The sequence below is a fragment of the Rutilus rutilus genome (assembly GCF_951802725.1).
Source record: "Rutilus rutilus genome assembly, chromosome: 16".
Classification (NCBI taxonomy): Eukaryota; Metazoa; Chordata; class Actinopteri; order Cypriniformes; family Leuciscidae; genus Rutilus; species Rutilus rutilus.
In genome coordinates, this window is record NC_140224.1 from 32,556,154 (window position 1) to 32,580,613 (window position 24,460).

At 38.1% G+C, this 24,460-nt stretch overlaps 1 protein-coding gene across 1 annotated transcript in view; it reads left to right on the forward strand.

The window, feature by feature from the left end:
- Positions 1–2,033: 2,033 nt before the first annotated feature.
- LOC311305811 (cadherin-18) overlaps positions 2,034–24,460 on the forward strand; it is a 164,369-nt gene continuing 141,942 nt past the window's right edge. Inside the window, exon 1 of the mRNA XM_084433725.1 lies at positions 2,034–2,125. The gene's annotated coding sequence lies outside the window, so the exon portion shown is untranslated. The remainder of the gene's footprint in view (positions 2,126–24,460) is intronic.

Sequence of the window (24,460 nt, forward strand, 5' to 3'; positions counted from 1 at the left end):
TGGGTGTACTCGTTTAAAGACTTCAAAAGTTTATAATTGTGAAACATGAGGTTCGTTGGGTCCCGTCTCCGAGTGTCTCCATCCATCCTTCTTTCCTCCTCATCTTGCCTGTCATTCTGCAACTTCCTGCTACCTTCTTTTTTTCCTTCCACCTTGAACTTGTTCCATGGCCCACACAGCGGCGGGAAGCAGATTAATGCCAGCTCTTTGAAATCTCAGTCACATCGTAGCCGCTTTCCTACCTTCTCTCAGTCGCTAACATAAATCACGCGTTTCCCATCTGTCAGCGCTGACTAATGTCCACTGCCAGCTTTCCGACCGGATCCTTTACCTGACTGCTACTCCAGTACAGAGGTAAAGAGAGCAGGTGTTATAGGCATCTATTGGACAATTAACAAAGTAATGGAAAGTTAAAGGGACAGTTCACCCAATATATAACCTACATTCTTCTCATTACAATACTCTCTCTTTTTTTCTTTTTGCGATCTAATTTTGAGGGTAGTGTCTTAACATGAACAATATCAGCATTTATTTAGTTATCATTTATTTATTGTATTTATTTATTTGTTCATTTGTTTTTTATTGTTTTTCTAAATTTACACTTTAATATACAAGGTCTAATTTTTTTATCTAAAAGTTTTGATGAACTTTAAAAAAATTTTTTTTTATGATTTAAGTTACTTAGATATGCTTTTTGATTAATAAAAAAATAATAATTAACAATTAAAATGGAAACAACAACAATTTCTTTGGAAAAACAATTATAGGATTTGGTCAAAAGAAAAACAGATTTTTATAGGTCTGATTTTATATAGAAATATTTATTTACACAACTGAATTACTCAGTATTGAATAAATACAATGTGATACAATCAGTATTTTCTGTCAGTCATTTGAAGGTGTGATGATAAAACCTTCCCGCACAATCATTTTACACTGACAACTTTTCAACCACAGGATGCACCTATTTTTCATGCCCTTTCCCCAATACATTCTCTTTAAAGAAGGTATTTTCAAGACCCAGATAAAGTCTGACACTTTTTTTTTTTTCTTTTTTTATTCAACATCATTATTCTGTCCTGTTAGGGCATGTTGTGCAGTAGAGCTCTCCAGGCTTCTAATTACACATGAGTGCTGTGAATTCTTCCTAAAACTGTTGGTTTTGAATGTTAATATCCTAGAGCAGACATGTGGGCGACGGGCTCCAAAACATATTCCAGGAACACAAGCTTACGTCATGCGTAAGAGTCAAATCAATGAACAGAAGGCTATTTTTTCACACTGAAATGTGTCATTGGATAGGTCTCCGTTTCTAACCAGACTCACTGTATTTGGCCTTTTCAAGGAAATCAGTTATGGTGAGTCTCTGGGAGGAGTGATCACGGGCCACTTTGAAACTTAAGTCAGTATGAATGTGTGTGTCAAGCATTGTTGGCTTGTTTATCAGTTTGGCACATAAAACGTATGAAAATGCAAAGATACCATTTTTCGTGCATTTTAAATTTACTTTCTTGGCTGAACTTTGCATATCAAATGAAAGCAACAATTTTAACTGAAATGTCACTTGTGTTATAATGCAGTAATACATAATTGAAAAAAAGACACTTGTCTTTTATACAGGATTATCCCTTACTATAGCATCATATGAAGTTTTTGGATTAATCAACCAAGAGTTCAGGGTGTGTTTAGGGTACGGCAAGATAACTTTGCTTTCTGGAATGCCCCCCAGAAAGTGTTAAAAGTGAGCTAGAACAACAACAACAGCAATAATAGGCTTGAGGATTCGCTGGATTCCAAATGAGAAATCCTGCCAGATGTCTGTGCCATGACTATAATGAGATGCAAATTGAGCTTGTCACAAATAATCAAGTGCATCAGGTTATAATTTTAAAAAGAATTATTGAAAAACAGGTGACACGCGCCTTTTCAGTGTGTTACTGGATGTCTTTAAGACGTGACATGCATTTAAATGGCCGTTTCAATATTTTTAAACTAATCAATGCTCAATGGCACTCGCTCTTTGTGTTTTGCAGGCCGGAGAGGGAATCCCATTGATCAGCGGGGGGAGAAACTCTTACAGCTAAGCTTGAGATTTGTGAACAGGTCAAGGAGACTGAATCTAGAGGTGAGTAGCTCTATTCTACCTGTGTTAGGATTGAGTGGGCTGTCGTTTTAGGTCTTCAGAGGATGCCTCTTCATTTATTTAGGCTGTGATCTCTCCCCGTTTGTTTCTACCTTAGACAGTTGCAGGTTCTTTAAATCTAGGTTACGGCCGAGCCGCTCTTCCATCTCCTGGACAATCGGGATTCTCCTACTGCTTTTGTTGTTTTTCCATTGTTTTCACACTTTGTTTTATTGCTATTTTCATCACAACAGGGGTCTTGGTGTGACTCGCAGGGCTCTGAAAGCAAATCTTGCTGTGTCGGTATGTTTTTTTTGATAGTATAGGCAGTGTGTGTGTCACAAGGTGTGACTCCAACAGAGTTGGACAAACGGTATTGCACACCTCCTTTTCATGCAAACAAACCCGCCGCAATCACTCAGTGTGTGGTTGACTGCTGAATTATTTATCTCGTCCTGCATCGATTTCATGAATTAGCAAAGAATTGCCAGGCCTTGAAGGTAGGAGTTGGAAGGAAAATGTGAGATTGAGAGCTGTCCAAGAGAGGTGGCGGAAACACATACGTGGTTATAAAATGTAATAATAATGTTGAATAACCTTTCTATTTTCCTGAAATGCATGATTGAATGGGGATAGAGGGTGTTCCATTCCTTATCACTGTGAAATTTTCATTAGAGTGTACAATATGAATCACATTAAAGACCTCACACACTGTATGTGTTATCGAAAGGAGAGGAAAATACAGAATAATGACATCTATGAACTAAATGCGCGCTACTAGAACAATATGTCCATCTGAGAATAAATCCAGATAAGTCAGTTTGGCACAGGACTGAATTAGTCATGTTTAGAGTAGTAATGTGACTACTTTATTTTAACTGTAACTCATCCAACATTAGGCACTAAAAAGGTATTATGATTATTGGTTAAAGGAACACTCCACCGTTTTTTGAAATAGGGCTTATTCACATTCTTTCATACATTTAGATAGGTGGGTAAATGCATTTTTGTCTCAGTGCATGCATTGTTTTAGTTTGACAGGGTCGGCACTAGCTTAGCTTAGCACAATGAATGGAATCCTTTGTTGCCAGCTAGCATGGCCTGAGTAAAAGTGATAAAAAAAAATAAAAAACCACACTTCTTACTTCTTGTGGCCTGCGTATTCACAACGAGTACAAATAGCGATGCAGATTAACACTAGGCGATTTCCTAGGCAGATATTGACTTGGGACTATATTAGGGGGAAGCACAGGCGAAGCACTGCTGCTTAGGCGAAGCACTGCTACTTGGGTGCAGAGATATCACGCAACGTATGAAATCCCACGACTTCCGTCAACATACCGGTGTGAATAGTAGCTGGCTATTTTTCCTACAGTACATGAATGGCAATGAACATGGCTGATTTTGTGTGAGCTAGAACCATACCTATATGTACAAGAGTTTACAGAAAATGAGTGGAAATAGAACGACAGGCGGAGGTTGCGATCGCTCAACAGCCTGAGGACATGAGGATGAGAGCCGACACGAACTGGTGGTGTGAATGTGGGGGAATATGCCGACTGAAATAGTGTCTGTGCTGTGGCGAGTGGGACAAGTTACTGCCGTCGATGACCAGGCTCAACGCGTCAGGTCAAGATGACTGTGCCCGCAGTTGTGTCACAGCTACCGAGGATTTCACGGCGCTGATCCATCCCGCAGTACTCGATTTTTTTTTTTTCAGTGTGAAAAAGTGAACTGTAAAAAACGCCCCACGCCGAATGGACCAGATGGACAGCTGTCCACAGAGTAAGTGATTATTTTAAACATGACACATGTATTGTAAACTGCTTGTAGCCTTCTCCTCTCTAGTAGTTATACTAAAACTCCTGAGTCAAAAGAACCAGGCTAACTCGGTGAGAGAAATAGCTAACTTAGCCCTCAGTCATTTCATTTTACAGGTAATGATAACAGCGATTTTTATTTTAGTTTGGTTGTTCATGCTAAACAGGTTGAATTTAACATGAGGTTATACTAGAGGAGGCTAACGTTATTTGAACCGTAGTCTATACAGCTTCTCAGCATCTATCTTACAACCGAATAAAGACACAGATTAACATAAGGAAGAATAATAAAAGACAACTTACATGTGCACTTTGTTCTGCCTGTGCTTTGAAAATAGACGGGATGAGACAGCCGTTTGTTTCAGACGTAACTTAGTACCGTCTTTCGAGCCCGATCTCACGGGAAAACGTACAAATTCTCTGCAAATATTTTTGCAAAATCGTACATATTTTACGAATTGGCCAATTCGTATGAATTCATACGAATGACCTACCCCTGACCCCGCCCCTAAACCTACCCATCACCCCGCCCCTAAACCTACCCATCACGTGGGTTTAGACAAATCGTACAAATTCGTACGAGTGAGTAGAGATGCGCAGATGGGCTATTATTTCATCCGCAACCGCATCACAAAACTCATCATCCGTCCGCCATCCATCCGCACCAACGTTTTTGACCAATTTTCAAAACCGCACCCGCCCGCCATCCGCTGAATGTATACATATATTTTTCATTTGATTGGTTCAACCGCCCGCCACCCGCCCGAATTTAATTAAAATATTATTTTTCATCACGTCATCCGCCCGATCCGCGGTTTATCCGCGGAGTCCGCGGCTGTAACCGCCAACCGCGCATCTCTATGAGTGAGGTCGTACGAATTAGTACGAATTAGCCAACTTTTTATCATTCGTACGAATTCGTACGAATTGGTCGTGAGATAGCGTTGGTCTTTCTGAGCCCATATTCCATTTTTTCAAAGTAACTTAGTCCTCCGGTGCAAAATGCTCTTCGCAAACACGATACTGTTTAATTTTGTAGAGAGGTGTTGAAGTACAGATCTCCAGAGCAGCTAGCCATTTATTTCTCAGTTCCACATTCGATGGAATTCTGTGAAACATTACATTCGTGTATGTCCTTTGCTTGTTCTCACAACCTTTTGCTACGCCGGTAATTACCATGTTTGCTGTGACTGTAACTTCTCAAAATAAACAATCCAAAAGGGAAGATACTCGGTGCAGGTCACGCGTGTTGTTGTTCTTCTTCTGTGTTTTGACTCGTTGCAATGCACACCGGTATGTTGACGGAAGTCGTGGGATTTCATGTGTTGCGTGATATCTCTGCGCCCAAGTAGCAGTGCTTCTAAGCAGCAGTGCTTCGCCTGTGCTTCCCCCTAATATAGTCCCAAGTCAATATCTGCCTAGGAAATCGCCTAGTGTTAATCTGCATCGCTATTTGTACTCGTTGTGAATACGCAGGCCACAATAATTAATTACATGGTTTTTTTTTTGTTTTGTTTTTTAATCACTTTTACTCAGGCCATGCTAGCTGGCAACAAAGGATTCCATTCATTGTGCTAAGCTAAGCTAGCGCCGACCCTGTCAAACTAAAACAATGCATGCACTGAGACAAAAATGCATTTACCCACCTATCTAAATGTATGAAAGAATGTGAATAAGCCCTATTTCAAAAAACGGTGGAGTGTTCCTTTAATGGAGACTTATTATGCCCCTTTTCACAAGATGTAATATAAGTCTCTGGAGTCCCCTGAATGTGTCTGAAGTTTCCGCTCAAAATACCCCACGTCATGTATTATAGCTTGTCGAATTTGCCCCTATTTGGATGTGAGCAAAAACACACCGTTTTTGTGTTTCCCTTTAAATGCAAATGAGCTGCTGCTCACTGCCCTCTTTCCAGAAGAGCCTTTACAGCTCGTGCTTCGGATACTCCGGCAACAACAAAACTGGAGCCAAAATGTTCAGTAGCGGTGTTCAGCCTTAAATGTTCAAAGCGGAGTCAGACACTGATGGAGAGTCTCAGGAAGAAGTTACAACTTTTAGAATGCAACTGGACGTTTCTGAATGGTTAGTGGATAAATGTATGTCGTTTTTGTGGAGTTTAGTTGATTCAACTCATGGACTAGCATGTACCATCATGATAATCTAAAAATCTTTCAGAAACAACTTTTGTGCAAATCCAGCGTTGAACTGTAGGGTGAAATCTGGAACCGCTCGTTTGGAGAGACTGTTTATGATTTATGGGGATTATTAAAAAGGAGTGGGTGGATTTTTACCATTATAGGCAGGTTGTTTAAACACACTGTGGACACACATCTGAGTTCAAACACATTTTAAAAGTGAATTTTGCATAATAGGTCCCATTTAAGTTAATGCACTGTTCAGTTGCCTGGAGCCTCACATTTTCACAAGAAACAAAACACTGCAAAATACAAAAGTAGTATTTTGTATTCATTCCCATGTTGCATTGTGATGTCTAGACAGTATGATGGCTATTATAATGTCAACTTTTAGTGAATTTTGAGTAAATGTTGTGTAAAACAAGTGCTAATTTGGTTTTATCTATATCTGTCAGCACTAAATTGTACCATGTTTCTCAATTCACAAAAAAATATGGCAAATCGAAACTGTATAACAATAACAATAGGTAATATTGTTATTGTTTGACCTATGTGGGTGTAACATACGTGAATGGGTGTAACATACGTGAATCATTTTTCATTTTTCACTGCAGAAATCAACCCACATTTGGCAGGTATATAAGTATCTTTGTAGCATTGCATCTTTAGTCAGTCGCTCACATTTGCATTAAAATTCTGCAAATACTGACTGAACAATTACTTGGTTTATGCTTGTAATTCTGTCAGATCACAGGCAGTGAATGTCACCAACTGCTTGAGCATCAATCTCCTATAAACACCAAAAATGCCAGCCTGTTCCTGCAGAAACTCAACAGATTGTGGATTATTGCTTGCTCTCCTTGAACTACTTTTCAAAGGACAAAGCACGATAAAGTATGTTGGAAATGGACAGAGAGACAGACAGACATTGCCTGTTTATACTACACAAAACAAGGTAAGAAGGTGACTGAAGCATTTATGTGAAATATGGCGGCCGTTTAGCAAAGACATGATGGCTTTTGAAAGGTCTGGTTCTCTGTATATCTCCGCACAGGTCGTAAGGAGAAATCAAATTTATGGCATCTTAGATTGTCATCAACAGATGGTGGCATTATTCATTCATTTGCAGATTCGTTCTTTTATTTGTTTATTTATTTATTTATTATCCGTCAAGCAAAGACAAAAGAAAGTCAAGCTTGAGCTGTAGGGCATGAGATACATAAACTATGACTGCATATGCTTCATGAAACATTTCTTATGTAATCAAATGGCCAACAGGGTTTTTGAGAGATCGGAGATGGCAGACAGTGTTGGAACTCTACATGTAGGGACATTAGTCTTGTCTAGGTGTAAAGGTTAAAGGTCACTTGCCTCAACGGTAGTTACAGGACCCATCTGGGTTTCCAATTCCTGTAGTTCATCACATAAACTATGAATCTTTTTGTCCAATTGGCCACTGTACAGTATGTGCTAACATTCATTTGAGATTGACTAAAGCTGTAGACCACTTCCACGGTATATGAGTTTTAGATTCCCTCAGTGCCAATTTTGCATACAGCGATAAAGCCTGGTCAAACCTTTAACAGATTTCACATTTGTAGTGTAGCTTTGGCTGAGTATATGTATGGGGACTTTACCATTAGACAGTCCATTTACTGCAAACATTTTCTTGCACAAGTGGTACCATCCTTTTCATATGCATTAAAAGGTCTCATCTTGTCTACTTATAAAAAAAAGGTTTTCCTGATATTCAGAATTGCACATGTATATTAAATGTACTTTAAACTGACTTTGAATAAAAGTGCCTGGCAAATGCATACATGTAAATGCACTTTGTCCTCCTATTTCTAATCTTACTGGAATACATATATAGCTCTGGATCAGGCTGCAATTTAAGTTGCAATTCACTAGCAGTTTCCATCCACCTATTTTTATGCAAAAATTGGGATGTTGCATGAAAAAACGCTGGATGAAAATGCCAAGATAAGCATAAAAATACTTATGTATGGTGGCCGAGAGAGCTCAAAAGGCTGAAGAAAACACATGCAAATAGAAAAACGCCAGCAAATTAAGAAACCATCTTCATCAGTTTGACAAAACATGTGCTGTGTAAATACTCACAACGCAACCAAATACAGAAACATGCTGCAAATACTTACCCTGGTAATCCAGAGTTCTCGCGAGAGCACAAGTTGAATTTGCTCAGCGAGTTACTCTGGTGTCGAGTAATGATGCTCATTAAATATGCCCCTCGATCTGAGCTGCACCGATCACATCGGGTTATCTGATATAGGCGGGCCAGAGGCGAGCTAAACAGATGACGACAGCGCTGTGACGTCGAAGTCATTAGTAAACATTGCAAGATGGCTATGGATGAATACCAGTTGTTTGAAACGGCTTTGGCCGCTACAATGAACGAGTTAGACTTGGCTTTTTATCTAAAACAGGAACAGAAGACGCCGCTCGAATCGTTCCTTTGCAAGAAGGACGTTTTTGCTGTTTCGCCGACCGGATACGGTAAGAGTATAATCAGAGAATGTCTAATAAGGTTAGCTCCGCTGGTAGCTAGGGTTTATTGTTGTGATTGGTCGTAGTGTTATCCAATTGCGTGCAGCGAGATTTTCAAATGCACGCTTGGTGCCGCCCCTCGAGCTGGGCGATTTTCATTAGTCGACGCCAGACCATTAATCTTTTAGATTTAGGTCTGGATTTCCAGGCTAGCAAATACTCACAACGCAACCAAATACAGAAACTCGCCGCAAATACTCACAATGCAACTGTAACGCTGATATCTGACGAAGACAAGTTTTATTAAACAAGTACTAACAAAAGAGCAGACAATGTGCTATGCACAAACAATACCAAACAAAGAAGTGAACACAAGGAGGAACTTAATACACAGTGACGATGACGTGCAGGTGATCAGGTGATGGCTGATTGAGTGAAAACTCACAATGCAACTAAATACAGAAACTTGCTGTAGATTTTGAGTATTTGCAGTGCGTTTCTGTATTCGTTTGCGTTGTGACTATTTGCAGCCCATGTGTTGACAAACTGATGAAGATGTTTTCTTAATTTGCTGTTTTTTTTTTTTTTCTATTTGCATGTGTCTTCTTCAGTTGTAACGCAATGAGCTCTCTTGTACATGTGCTCAATTTCCGCGGACAACTTAGAAGACTTGCACATAACCTACAACAGAAATACATTTACCAAATAAATGTATCAATGTGTAACAAAAAACTCATATGACTTTGCCTCAGCAGATCATGTAATTGGACTAATCAGTGAACAGCATCTCAAATGTTGGTTTGGTCATTCCCAAAGTATGCCATCAAAATGGTGGAGTATAATTCCGTCCTAGAACTGTCTCACACCAAACATTCCCAAATAACAGAGGTGTCAAGTAACGAAGTTACTTAAGTAGAAATTTGGGGTATCTATACTTTACTGGAGTAATTATTTTTCAGACGACTTTTTACTTCTAGGGGAGAGGCGGGACGATTGAAACGCGGGACGGATGAAACACTGAGATGTTCTTGAAAACCACTCACGTCATGTACGTCAAATTTCGTCAGCACGTACAGCACGCAATGCCTAACATACCCGCGAAAACATTTCTTCTTTACGTCGTGTCGTTTTGGAGTTAAAGCCGCAAAGCTGTTTTTGAATGCGGTGAGTGAATTCTTTCGTGCGGTACTTTTTTTTGACTGACAAGTTGGATTTATTGTTTCATGTGCCATTGTAATGATAATACGGCAGGTGTATTAGTACTGCAACACACCCTTAAGTGGGCAAAATCAGAGTTTTTTAGTTTAAGAGCAAAAGAGGTTTAAATGACAGGATGCGCTGTCGGGACGGTTGACACAGTGTTTCAACCGTCCCGCCCGCGCGTCTTGCCCGTTAAACCTGGTCATAGCCTATACTGTTCATAGATTCATATACTGTTTCTAGACTTGTGTTTCTTTTAATGTAAATTAATTTTCAATTATGCAACACATGCTATCTCTGTAATAATCATCAATTGTCCAATCTTCAATATTCAATAAATTTCATTTATCGTCGTCTGGTTGACCTCGTTTTCTTCATAATAACAGGCTATTCAACTAGCAAACACTCAATATGACTCAAGGAAGAAATGTAAGAAAATTAATTGTAAACTGATTTGTCTGTCTTCGTCAAAATAGCCTGTTAGAAAGATTACAAAATGCGCATAGGCTTATTGCTTATTGTTTATTGGGCGACAGAACAAAAATGGTTAATATGAACCTTTAAATGAAAATAAATTACAAAATATGTTTCTAACAATATGTACATAAGTTACTTGTCAGGTGTTGTTCACAAAAAAAAGCATTAGATGAATAGTTGCCATTTAAACTGTCATGTTTCATCCGTCCCACCCCTGTGTTTCAACCGTCCCGCACAGGCGGGACGATTGAAACAAAGCACAACTCCCGTTCAAAGTCATATTTTACTTAAATCATTCTATATTTGTACCGAATAACACATGATACTAAGAGAACACATATGTGAGTTGTTAATCACAAAAAAATAAAAAATCTAGAAAACGACATTTATCTGAAAAGTGTTTCAACTGTCCCGGCTCTCCCCTACTCCTTACATTTTGACGCAATTATCTGTACTTTCTACTCCTTACATTTTAAAAATAGCCTCATTACTCCTATTTAATTTCGGCTTGTCGTCGTAAAAAAAAAAAAAAAGGCCCAATTACACAAACGGTTTAGACCTGACTCCCGCCTCCTGAATACACATCGCTAAACTGATTGGCTGTAGTCACATTTGTTTGTGGCGCAGCGGCAAAAGTCCTCCGAAGGAAACCTAGATGCGGTAAGCGAGGGAGAAATCGAGGCAAATCGCGGCAGGTAAGAGAGGGCGAAATCGAGGCAAATCGCGGCAGGTAAGAGAGGGAGAAATCGGGGCAAATCGCGGCAGGTAAGAGAGGGAGAAATCGGGGCAAATCGCGGCAAATATTGATCCAGAGAGAGAGAGAGAGAGAGAGAGAGAGAGAGAGAGAGAGAGGGGGGGGGGGGGGGGGGGGAGAAATCGGGTCAAATCGCGGCAGGTAAGAGGGAGAAATCGGGGCAAATCGCGGCAAATATTGAGAGAGAGAGAGAGAGAGAGAGAGAGAGAGAGAGAGAGAGAGAGAGAGAGAGAGAGAGAGAGATTTTTTCCTTACATTACTTTTACTTTTATACTTTAAGTAGTTTTGACATAATTATTTTTTATACTTTTACTTGAGTAAAAAGCTTGAGTTGATACTTCTACTTCTACAGAAGTCTTTTTAAACCCTAGTATCTATACTTCTACCTGAGTAATGAATGTGAATACTTTTGACACCTCTGCCAAATAATTGTTCGAAAAACATCAGGCATTCGAACACAACATAACATGACAGCGTTTATGGCGTTTCGTCTGCGCTCTCTGAGACGGAAGTCATTTATGATCTATGAAATAAGAGCCACAGCTGATTGCAGCAACTTCCATTTTTATTACAGATATTTTGTGGCAATTCCCAAGGCAGTGATGATTTTATTATTTTAAACACATGGGTTGGCAACGGTGCTTTTTTACCCTCATTATTTTCTGGTTACAATCCTGTCTTTAACGTTCTGTATAATCATCTGCTGTACATCAAAATACGTTATTTTATAATTCGTGAAACTGGTCTTAAATGTCAAAATCGTGGCAAAAATTGCACAGTGAGCGCCCGGCTGTTATTGCTGCTTTGATATGCAAAGAACAAATTGCGCTTACTGAGAATCTCCATTTTACAGATGCCTAGTCAAGCGACACCTCTGACCAGCCCTTGAGAACCCAGCTTTTTAACTATCCCTTTTCATGCACCATTTATTTATTCTTTTATTTACCAAGGCCTTGTCAGCTCTGCTGACAAATTAGAGCATGAGAGGACAAAAGTAAGTCGAGGGATGTCGGCTGTATATGCGTTCGGCTATTAGACTTACTGTCTACCCCCTTCAAGCCTGAGATAATTGCTAAAATAAATTCTGCCAGCGACTCAAGCTTCTTTTTTCTTTTTTTTCTTGTCTTGGTCTTACTTTCTCTTTGCTGTCTTGCTTAGAATTGAGTGTCATATTCTTTATTTCTGATGAAGTTTTGATATCTTTCTCCATGTCATTGCATTGTCATTTGAACCTCTTCTTTCTCTGAAATTGAGTTATAATGCTGATGACACAGGAACTAAAAATGCATGTGTGTGGACGCAACGTGATAATCATATCACGTTAATCATAATCATATCACTGTTAATCATAAATATGTTTATGTTAATTAGGTTTCTAGCACACATTTCTGTGCATTTGAATAGACACTGAGAAATAAATAACACACTGGCAGAATCTAAAACAAGCATTTTATATATGAATAGCTTTAGAGATGGAGCCTACATATAGTCATGTGAAAAAGATAGGACACCCCATGAAATAGTTTGTTCTTTTGTAAGAAATATGGACATATCAATATTTGATCTTCTTTCAAACAATATCTATAGATAAGGGTGATGCAATTGAACCAAACACAATGAAATTTTAACCATGATATCATTTATTTATCAAAAAATGTACAAAGATGCCAATTCTTACTGAGGAAAAAGTTAGGACACCCTATGCCTTAATAGCTGGTATTGCCTCCTTTGACTGAAATAACCTCAATAAGACATTTCCTATAACTGTCTTCAGGTTTCTGACATCGACTGGGAGAAAGTTTCTCCCACTCCTCCATACAGAATCTTTTCATCTGTGTAATGTTTGAGGGGTTTCTTGCATGCACAGCCGTTTCAAATCACCCCACAGCATCTCAATAGGATTAAGATCCGGGCTTTGTCTTGGCCATTCCAGAACTCTCCATTTCTTTCTTTTGAGCCATTCCTTGGTGGATTTACTGGAATGTTTTGGGTCATTGTCATGTTGCATAGTCCACATCCGCTTCAATCTCCGGACAGATGGTCTTACGTTTTCCTCAAGTACCATCTGATACAATGAAGAATTCATAGTGGAATCTATGATAGTGAGTTCACCAGGCCCTGCTGCAGCAAAGCAGCCCCAAACTATAAAATTTCCACCCCATGCTTCACAGTTGGGATGAGGTTCTTGTGCTCAAATGCTGTCTTTGGTTTGCGCCACACATGTCTTCTGCTACTGGGCCCAAACAATTCAACTTTGGATTCATCTGTCCAAAGCACATTGTTCCAGAAGTCCTGGTCTTTGTCTAGGTGTTCTCTGGCAAACTTTAGTCCTGGCCTGATGTTTTTATTTATTTATTTATTTTTGACAGCAAGGGTTTCCTCCTTGCACGCCTCGCATGCAAATCAAACTTGTGCAGTCTCTTTCTTATGGTAGATGCGTGTACTTTGACATCAACTGTGGCAAGAGTTACCTGTAGGTCCCGAGATGACATTTTAGGATTGTTGGAGACTTCTTTAAGCATCTTGCGGTCTGCTCTTGGCCTGAACTTGCTAGGACGGCCTGACTTGGGCATGTTGGCAGTTGTTTAAAATGTTCTCCACTTGTAAAAAAAAATTCCGTGGAACAGTGGAATGGCTGATTTCGAATATTTCGGAGATTTTTTTTAAATCCCTTCCCAGACTCATATGCATCTACAACCTTCTTTCTGAAGGCCTCAGAGAGCTCCTTTGATCTCACCATGGTGATTTCACTCACTTCCACAATCAAGAGCAAACCAAACTAAAAGTATCAGGTTTAAATAAGACAGGCTCCTCCACAATCATCTCTAACAATGTTCTAAACTTTTGCACATGATGTGGCACACCTGATTCTAATTTTATGTTTTTTAAGTAGTAAATAAATGTGGAGATGTCCTATATTTTTCCTCACCAAATATTTCATTTCTATTAATGACATTTTACAAATAATTTTGTATGTCCTACAATGGATGTCCTATCTTTTTCACATGACTGTATGATGAATCCTTTTAAGGTCATATCATATTGAATTTGTGGAATTAATTGGTTGCTTCGATTGTATTTAATCAGTGTGATTAAATATATTCAGAGCTATCAAATGTGTTTAAACAGTTTTTGATCATGATGACAGTTTCATCATGTTCTGTCATGTTTTTTTGTTTTTTTTGCACAGAATATTTTAGAAGGAATCCATCAGCCATTGTCTTTGTAACTTTAGAAAGGATTTAAAAAAAAAAAATAATAATAATTAAAGCTGTGCATACGTACTTACAGACCCTTTCCAAAAAATTAGAATATCATGGAAAAGTTTATTTATTTCCATAATTCCATTCAAAAAGTTAAACTTCCATAGATTATAGATTCAGGGCCCACAACTTAAACAATTTCAAGTATTTAGTTGTTTATTTGTACATAATTTGGGCTTCCAGCTCATAAAACCCACGAAAACAGGATTTCAAAAAATGTGAATATTACATGAAATCACACAGTAATTACACAGTGATACCATGGTCATTGAACCAGGTTTTGGTTATTTTGGCAGTGTGGGCAGGTGCAAATCCTGCTGGAAAATGAAGTCAGCATCTCCATAAAGCTTGTCTGCTGAAGGAAGCATGAAGTGCTCTGAAAATGTCCTGGTAGACGGCTGCGTTGAGTGGACAGCACAGTGGACCGACACCAGCCGATGACCAACACAGACTGTGGAAACTTCACACTGGACTTCAAGCATCTTGGATTGTGTGCCTCTCCATTCTTCCTCCAGACTCTGGGACCTTGGTTTCCAAATGAGATGCAAAATTTGCTCTCATCAGAAAAGAGGACTTTGGTCCACTGTGCTTTATTAAATCCAGAGTCAACGCAGCCGTCTACCAGGACATTTTCAGAGCACTTCATGCTTCCTTCATTTTCCAGCAGGATTTGCACCTGCCCACACTGCCAAAAGAACCAAAACCTGGTTCAATGACCATGGTATCACTGTGTAATTACTGTGTGATTTCATGTAATATTCAATTTTTCTGAAATCCTGTTTTCGTGCTTACCTACACTGTGCAACTATATTTAATTATATACATATTCATATTTTTGTCATAATTTTATATTATATTTATAAAATATGTAATATTTATTTTCTTTATACATTAAGATAAAAAATAGATTTTTTTTTGCTGTGATGTCAAGTAGCATATTGTGAAATTTTGCAGGTATTGTGAGATCCCTGCTCCCTAACACCAATTAATATTAAATCGCAGCTACACATGTATAGTTCAGTCGTATATGTCATGCTGACATAAATAGACAAGTGCTAACAAGACACGTATACCTTTCTATAACCTCATGAACTCAGATCTGAGTGCAGTCAAGCAGAGATTGACCGCTGGGAATAGAGACAGGTGTAACGCACACATACACACACCCCAAAACCATTTCAGCCATCACTGGGGTCTCATTTTCCTTATTTACACACTCCTACATCTGCCCCCCTTCGACCGGTTCGCTCCGTATATAATCATGCCGTCCTGATGAAATGTCAAGAGCTGTTCTTTTCTTCTAGAGAGAATGTTTTTGTGCTTATTTATCTCTCATCATGGCTTCGATCACTCAGTTAAACTCAACATCACTGGCTGATTGCTGTGTTTCCTTTATCGGCTGGTCGTTCAGAGGGTCTTTCCTTATTGCAGCCATTTTTTACCTTGTTACAATTAACCCTCTGATGTGTGTTGTGCATTATAGTGGATAGATTTTAAATTCAATTTTGATGTTACATCTCCAAACCAACATAGCTTATTACCTATTACCTTCATCCAGAATTATTTATGAATGGCCTCTTTTTATTTATGACAGCATAAATTCAGCATGATAGTTGAAAGTAGTGAAGTAGGCCTACCTCTGGAATATACATAGCTCATTTGTAATGAGGAAGTAACATTTTTGTGGTATTTTGTTACTTTTTGTTTGGTTTGGTTTGGTGGACACTGTGAATTTAAAGGGTACATCTGTACATAAAGTATGTCAGTTAGAATTTCCACAAGTAAAAAACATTTGACAATTAAACAATGTTGTGCATAATAATATTACACATTGCAAACTTTAATGCTTATATTTTGTAGAATTAGGTCAATAGAAACACCTCAGATATTGATTATATCTGTAATATTCCTTCTCTAATATTATAGTATTTGTTATTTTAAAAGCTATTGGTATTTTATTATTGTACTACAATAATAAAATACTTTAGGATCAAGGCATATTGCCATTAGCTCGCATGCATTACAGTACAACATTAAAGGCATGGTGTTTCCTAGACTGAACTATTCCTTTACAATATATTTGTCTTCTTTCAGTTTTGTGATTTATTTCACGGATCAAAGGGTTAAATAAGAATGAGACCTTTGAGTGGCACCACAACAATCCCAATAAATCACATTCAAGCAACATTTACTTGTTTAAACGATTTGCTCATTGATTAATAGAAGGATTGCTGTGTTTTCAACTGTTTATAGTTCAACTCTGTGATAACTTGACCTTTTGTGCATCACGAGCGGGTCAAGTGAGACAAGCCAATGACCTATGAAGCATTAAACTCTAATGACTGCGTATGCATTAGTGCCGCATGGCATCCCACAACACTATGCACATAGCGATCACAACACCTGGATCAATCACTAAGTGAAATGGTCCATCAGTGAACAGCGTCATAAACAGTAAAGTCCCATTGGCAATCCAAAACACATTACAGGAATAAAAAGTGCATTGTTCAGCTGTATGATGATATGTGTTGTGCGCTGGATTTCTGCAGTTGCACACCACTCAGATACGGTAGATGAATGTGTGTTATTAGTGTGACTGTGCAGTCATAAAGTGCATCAAAGGAGGTGTACTTCTGATTACATCTGCTGAAAACCCCATCTTTCTTGTGTTAGAGCGCTCTGAATGTTTCTGCGTTAATCACTCACATTGGAGAGATTTGATGGTGGTCATGTTTAAAACATCTATTCTTCTGAAGGCATATTCTCCCAATCATTTTTTATTTTTTTTTAATAAGGGTTTCAGGGGCGTCGGACTGGGGGGATAAAGGGTACCGAGTTCCCAGGGCCCGAGGCAGGGGGGGGCCCTTAGAAGTCAGTTTTCTATACATACATATACATGCACTAACATTTGTATAGCATTTATGTACAAATAAAAAAGTTCCTGTGCAAAACTAAACTTGTAGTTAGGCACTGGTTTGGTATAAAAAAGTCATTTTCATGCTGTGCAGGGCCCCACCACCCCTCTCGAATGAATGTAAATGGTACGACTCGCAGGTCAGGTGCTTCTGCTACGGACCCGCGGTGAATCAGTTGATGAGAGACAGGAGGAGCTGGAGTGAGCTGTGATAGGAATTAGGAAGAGTCACGTTTTTCCTTAAGAAAGGAAAATAAGGGGCTCAAAAACGAAAAGAAAAGAAGATTAAAGAGAGAAAGGCAAATGAGGGCAAGCAGTTGCTCACTCAGTTTTTTTTAAAAGAAAGGTGAGCTCCAAATGCATCATCGAGCATTGACATTGTTTTAACATAAATATCTACTCCAGGTAGAATAGCATACATTTATGTTCGTACTCTGTTTGAATAATATACCAATACTTTATCACACAGGGATGCAAACAGCGCGCTTTTCGGTGCCTCGCGCTTTTTTCACGTAAGTTTGGGTAACAAAGTCATCTGAGGCCATTCCATAGCTTAATGTGAGGGACAGATGTCGTATTACATCATTAAAGTTTACGGAAACTCGTTTTCCCTCCTCTGCGGCTGTCAATCTCCATTCAGTAACAGCTAACTAACGTTATTCAAGCAGCGCGCGCGCCTCTGCCGGTTACAGCAGGATGCACGGTAAAACTCTCTCCAATATGATATATTAACATTATAATGCTTGATCTGTAGAGAAAAGGCTGTGGATTTGCATAAAATGACTTTATTTTGTTGGAGTTTGTTGCTGTTTTTAAACGACTCGCTACCGTGTGCCTGTTCGATCACAAACAGCACAAGGACTATGAATCGGCATCAAACGCACAATAACTGGAATTTAAAACTGAAGAAACAAATGATCAATAAACTGTTGGACGGATAAACACTAGGATTTGTGCGCTCGACATGTCTTCGCTTTGTGCCGTGAACTTTTAAATGCACACTTGCTGTGACTCCATGTCGCTTTGAGCACATCATTCTGCACCCGCGATGCGCATACGCGCTCTGTTTTGAAGCTTTTCATATTATCATGGTTTTGCGCACTGAAAGATTATCAAAAGCCTATATTTTTTTATACCTAGCCTGCTCAATGCATTTGAAATAAGCATAATTTAATTGTGTATTATTTCTGTGTAGTGTAGCGTAGGCTATATAAATACACTTCTAAATTCTTAACATTAATATATATATATAAAATTGAGAAATGTATGATTGCCTAATTGAATTTTATACTAATAGTACTAATAGCAATTTGTTTTTATTAACGTGTAGATTTGATAAAATTACTGTGCAGATTTTTTCAAGAATTACTTTTTGCTGCTGATTTATAGGCCTACACTCAATAAGTTTAATAAAAATACATAATAATACATTTATGTAATATTTAAAGGTGTTAACCGTAATCTTACACTGCAAAAATCAGATGTTTACATGAAAACACTGTATATTTCCCTCAGTTGTCAAAATCTAACACCCGCAAAAACACAGATCGTTAGCGCCTATTTTACCGCATTGCTATGCAAATTAGCTCGCGCACGCTCTTACATTAAGTACAGAATTGTTCTCAGTTTAATGCACATCTTAATGATTGAAAATGACTAATTTTAAAAACGTAATTCAAAGACTGAATGTCTAGTTTGGCGGTTAGTGTACCCTGTGATTCTATAGTCTGCATTTATTTTAAACAGACAAATAATCATCAATTAACTTGTACTTTTGACAATAAAACAAAAATATATTAATCAGAGTGTGGCTTATTTTGTTTACATTTTAAGTGTTTTTATGATAAAAATGCAATACCCCACCCATTGGTATAACTATGGTATTTGGTACGGGGGCCCAGCAAGATGGTTTGTACCCAGGGCCCAAAATTTGGTGCTACGCCCCTGAAGGGTTTGATGCACTCATGCACACATATGTCTTAAAGGCACATCAGCAAATATCAGCCTGTACGATTCTATCTATCTATCTATCTATCTATCTATCTATCTATCTATCTATCTATCTATCTATCTATCTATCTATCTATCTATCTATCTATCCGTCCGTCTGTCTGTCTGTCCATCCTTCTCTCTCTCTGTGTGTGTGTGTGTGTGTGTGTGTCTCTGTCTGTCCGTCCGTGTCTCTGTATGTCCTTGTGTGTTATTGGCCATAACATGAATATAATTATTGGCGTATCACATCAATAATATTGGGGCATTCTTGTTAACCCTCACACACAGACAACTTAAAATTTTCATTGACACATTAGTTAGTATTATCCTTAATAATTTAGCACATTATTAAGCCATGGTTATTATTTCTTAACCCTTAGTGCCTTGGCTTTAAATGTTCTTTCTTGGAATAAATTATCCCTTATACACAGATCACCAGGAGAATATTTTATACCCAAGTAGAACTCTCAGAAGTATTATTTAACCTAAATTATTTTGTTTATCAGTGTATAATTTTTATTTTATTTTATTTTATTTTTTGAAGGAAGGAAGGAAGGAAGGAAGGGGACTTTTTTTGTATACTCATGGGGACAATTGGTCCTCATAATGTAGGCAAAACCTGACTCTCTCTCTCTCTCTCTCACTCTCTCTCACACGCACACTCTGATAAATGTGTATTCAAGTTGGCTGGCTTAAAAAAGACTCTTAGATTAATAAACACTATTAGATTTGCTATTGAATTTCCTCCGCTCTTGCAGGGTGATCAGGATGTTTTGAAGGCAAATTGTGATTTTCCAAGATTGTGTCAGCCAGAATACGAGGTAATGCACTGCACAGGCCAAAAAGGACTTTCATTAAATTATACGGACGTTTTTATTCTGTGATGATAAGAGGAAGTGCAAAAGGCCAGCTATTGTTTCTCACCTCTTGACATATTCTATTCTGAACTCCTCCAGTGGAGATGAGAGAGATGAAGTGAGGTTCTAATATAAAGGATGATAAAACACTTTGGATTAACTTCAGAGTGGTTACGAGTAACACAGACTCATTTCTGGATTTTTTTCTTTTTGTTAAATTTTTCACCCAAAAATGAACATTCCCTCATCATATAAAGTGATCATATCTCTTTGAAAAGACTTTGTTTAAAGACTTAAACCACTCGATTTATATGGATTCATTTTACAATGCCTTTTTGGATCTTCTAAGTTTTGGTTACCTGAACTTTCAATGGAGGAACAGGTTTCATTAAAAAGATCTTCATTTCTCTGTTGAAGATTAACCAAAGTATTATGGGTTTGGAACGTAAGTAATGGCAGAATTTTCATTTTTGTGTGAACTATCTCTTTAAAAAATTGTGTGGAAATGTATTGTTTTTATCCTTTTTTGGAGTTCGGCAGCCGTGGTCACTATATGAACCATATGAAAAATATCTGCATGACTGTTTCTTTGGGAGTGAGGTAATTGTTATTTAGATGCAAATTCTCAAGTCGAGCCACTTTATGTCCGTCTTATTTTATGCTTACTGTGTAGAGTGGGTGTTTTCTTTTGTTTTATTGTCACATGGGTCCAAATGTTGAGGCTGATTAGGATTTTATGTTTCCAGAAGCAAAACGTCTTTCTTTATTCATGAAGGATGTGAAAAAAAATGTATTTTCCGATAAGTCCTCTTCATGCTCTGTGGTTGGTTTAATGAAGTCTATACGGCACAAGAATGCAACTCTATTCAGAAATCCTCCATTCCTTTATGCCTCAAATGCCGGCAGACACTTGCGTCTTCGTTAAAAGCTAATTATAACGACACTTCCAGAGACCTCCAGTGCTATTGATATTTAAGTGCCTCTCTTTATTTTCGGCATGTGCTACCCTCATGCATATTCATATCAGCAACAGACTTCATGCATTTGAAAGTGAAATGTCAACGAATTTTCACATGGATGAAACCTGTGGACAGGTCTCTCTTCATATTTTTTCGGTCTAAATCACAGTATGTTTGCATCTAGTGCTATTATTATCACGAGTAGGCCTACTAGAAACAGTTTCACTGTGTATTTTTGCTTTTTGGATTCTCCTCCAAAAGTTTCCACGCACTTGACTTCATAAGACGCTTTGGTACATGCCGTACAAACAAAACTTTAGTGTCATTGGATGCCATTCACACAGAATGCCGCCATGCATTCTTATGCCATGTGATGCATAAGGCCACCAGTGTAATCACGACTCATGATGAATGATTTGAATGATTGTACAAGCCAAATGCATGTTAGTTGCCGGCCCAGAGGTAACAACAGTTGTTTTCTCTTCAAAATACATTGCACAGGTGTGGCTCTGTCGCACATGTGTCTGGTGTGTTTAGCATACAGATTATATTGTTGTTTGCAAACAGAGACAGACTCTGAATCAACTCAAGGAATGATTACAGGGTATATTATTATGGATAGGGTATAATTATGGAAGTGCTCAAGACTCCCATGTGGTGTTCTGTTCCTAGAACACATGCTGACAACAGGCTTTGCTCATGATCTTGAGTCCCTTTTTCTGCCATTTTGAATCCATGGCAGGGGTTTTTAGTCATAGACAGTATAAGAAGTGGACAGAGCCATCTCATTGGAACTCAACTGAGACAAGTGAAGGCCATTTTTAGCGGTTTTTTAGGACTTCCGTTCCTGACGCGCAGACTCAAACCGACTCAAACAGAGCTTGACGACGTAGATGTGACGTGAGCAACCCGTCTGTCTTCTAGTGGCTGTGGCAAGAGAAATCTGAATCATTCCCTTCCGAAACTTGCAGAGACGGAGAGCGTGAGTAGGAGCTGTCCATGAGCTTGGAGCAGGAGAAACTTTTGCTAGGTATTCTGATTAATTATTTTGTCATTTTGCCTGTACGTCTCCCCGATTGCCCGCGAGCTTCTCCTCCCGTCCATACGGTAATCTCTCTACTGTGCGACAGAGAGTCGCGTGGTTATGACGCAATCGTTAGCCTATTTTTACAAAAACTGCTTCTACGGGGCCATAACATACTGTAAGCTACAAGGTAATGGAGCATTTTATACATTGTCGTGTTTCTTTAGAAATAAATAATGGACAAATGGAGTCTTCAAACGCCACAGATGTAAAGTTATTCGCTGTCAAAGTGACGCCAAAATGAATGGGAGTCAATGGAATGCTAACGCAAGTGAAGTTCTGCTACAAGATGGTGGCACGCGGCCGGCTTCAACTTCCGGTCGACTTCCTTCCCGCTTGTTTTTAGTACATCTGGGTTCAGAGTTCAGTACATGAATTAATTTTTATAAAATAACTATTGTTTGAGCTGTAAATCTGTTAATAATCACAAAACCAGTCACATGGGTAAATTTTTCGAAATTCTGAAAGCTGAATAAATAAGCTTCCAATTGATGTATGGTTTGTTAGGATAGGACAATATTTCTCCGAGATATAACTATTGAAAATCTGGAATCTGAGGGTGCAAAAAAATCTAAATATTGAGATAATTGTCTTTAAAGTTGTCCATTTATGTTCACAATTTTTTGGCATTCACTCACAAAAAAACATGTTTTATATATTTACAGTAGGCAATTTACAAAATATCTTCATGGAACATGATCTTTACTTAATATCCTATTGATTTTTGGCAGACAAATGGATAATTTTGACCCATACAATGCATTGTTGGCTATTGCCACAAATATACCCGTCCGACTTGTGACTGGTTTTGTGATCCAGGGTTACATTTTAACTGTCATTTTACAGTTTAGCAATTGGAGCATTTAGAAATGAATATAAATTAATTAGAAATGTGAAGCTTATAGTTTCATAAAAGCTTCAATTGTGTTTAGTTTGAGCTGTAAAGCTGTTTGTAAAACTGTAATTTGACTGGTTTTGATGTTTCTTTGTCATGGCAACAAAGTTGTAAAACTGGAGGTAAACTTATATACAAAATGTGTTGCTATGACAAAGCCTAAAATCATAAAATGACGATTTAAGTTTTACAGCTCAAATAATACACAGACCCCCTCTGGTGAAAATCAAGTTTTTAATGTTGTTTATATGTCTATGTGGTGTTTTTAATGTGCTTTAAGACAAACCATGTGCAAGTCTTCACAAGTCAACACCATTACTGCCCCTGGTTCCATACTGTCACAAACAAACCAATCCTGTCAACGTGTGGGCAGGGCTTTATATGATTACGGATGCTGATTTTTAGAAGGCAGCTGTCTGAACATGGTTTGTGTAACATTAGCAACACATTATTAGCTGTTTAATAATGTATTAAAGCCAAAGGCTAATCATATCAATTACCGTTATGTTTCCGACATTGTAGAGAGCGATACATAAAATGCATTACCATTCAGATACATTGATTTGTAGACGAGGATGTAGAGTTCCATTCAAGCTATTTTAAGGCATGAAGAAATTATTTTGACAGGATTTTTTTTTTTTTTTTTTTTTTGGAAAGAAAATAATTTGTCTTCAGTGGTGTCAACAAAAAGGAATACTGCTAAATAATTCATACCAATAATTAATAATTCATACAATTTCTAGAGATCACAGTTGAATTAGTTATTATTTTATGTGTTTTTGTTGGCTTGACCACATTCACAAATTTACACACCTTGGAGGCACCAAGAGGTGTTTATACTCTATTGTTCTGTTATTATATTCCACAAAATAAAAGGTAGCAATACTAAAAAAAAAAAAAACTAAAAAAAAAACACCTGCGCCTGTAAGACTCTGCATGAAGTGAGAAGTTTACTGAACATTGCATTTATCCTTTCCCAGTAGTAACCGTTCAGAGGTGAAGAAAACAAGAAAACAACATAACCACCGCCGGAGTCTAGACATGCACTCAAGCACTTACATGTTTTGCAGTTTAGTTTAGAGCATTTAGATGTTTTTAAAAATATATATTTTTAGAAGTCAAATAAAGTGCAACAGTTGGGTTCCGGGAGTAAAACCTCCAATCATTTTCTCCATAAGGAAACTGATTTTTAATAACTTATAAACCTTTAGAGACAGCTGTACTGTGAGCTACGAGGTTGTTAATCAATAGTATTTGCTTCTGTTGAAGACGTCAACCCCACATTATTTCAACTTATTTTTAAAATTACCGTGGTGAATTCCCTGGTGGAATTCTACATTATTCGTGGTGAAAAACTACATTACCCATGATACTGTACAAACAAATAAAAAACTCCACCAACCAGAAACCTGAAACAAGCAAACCTTGCCAAAAGAGCTCTTTAGCTCCGCCCACTCCCATGAAGCACTGCGAATGACGT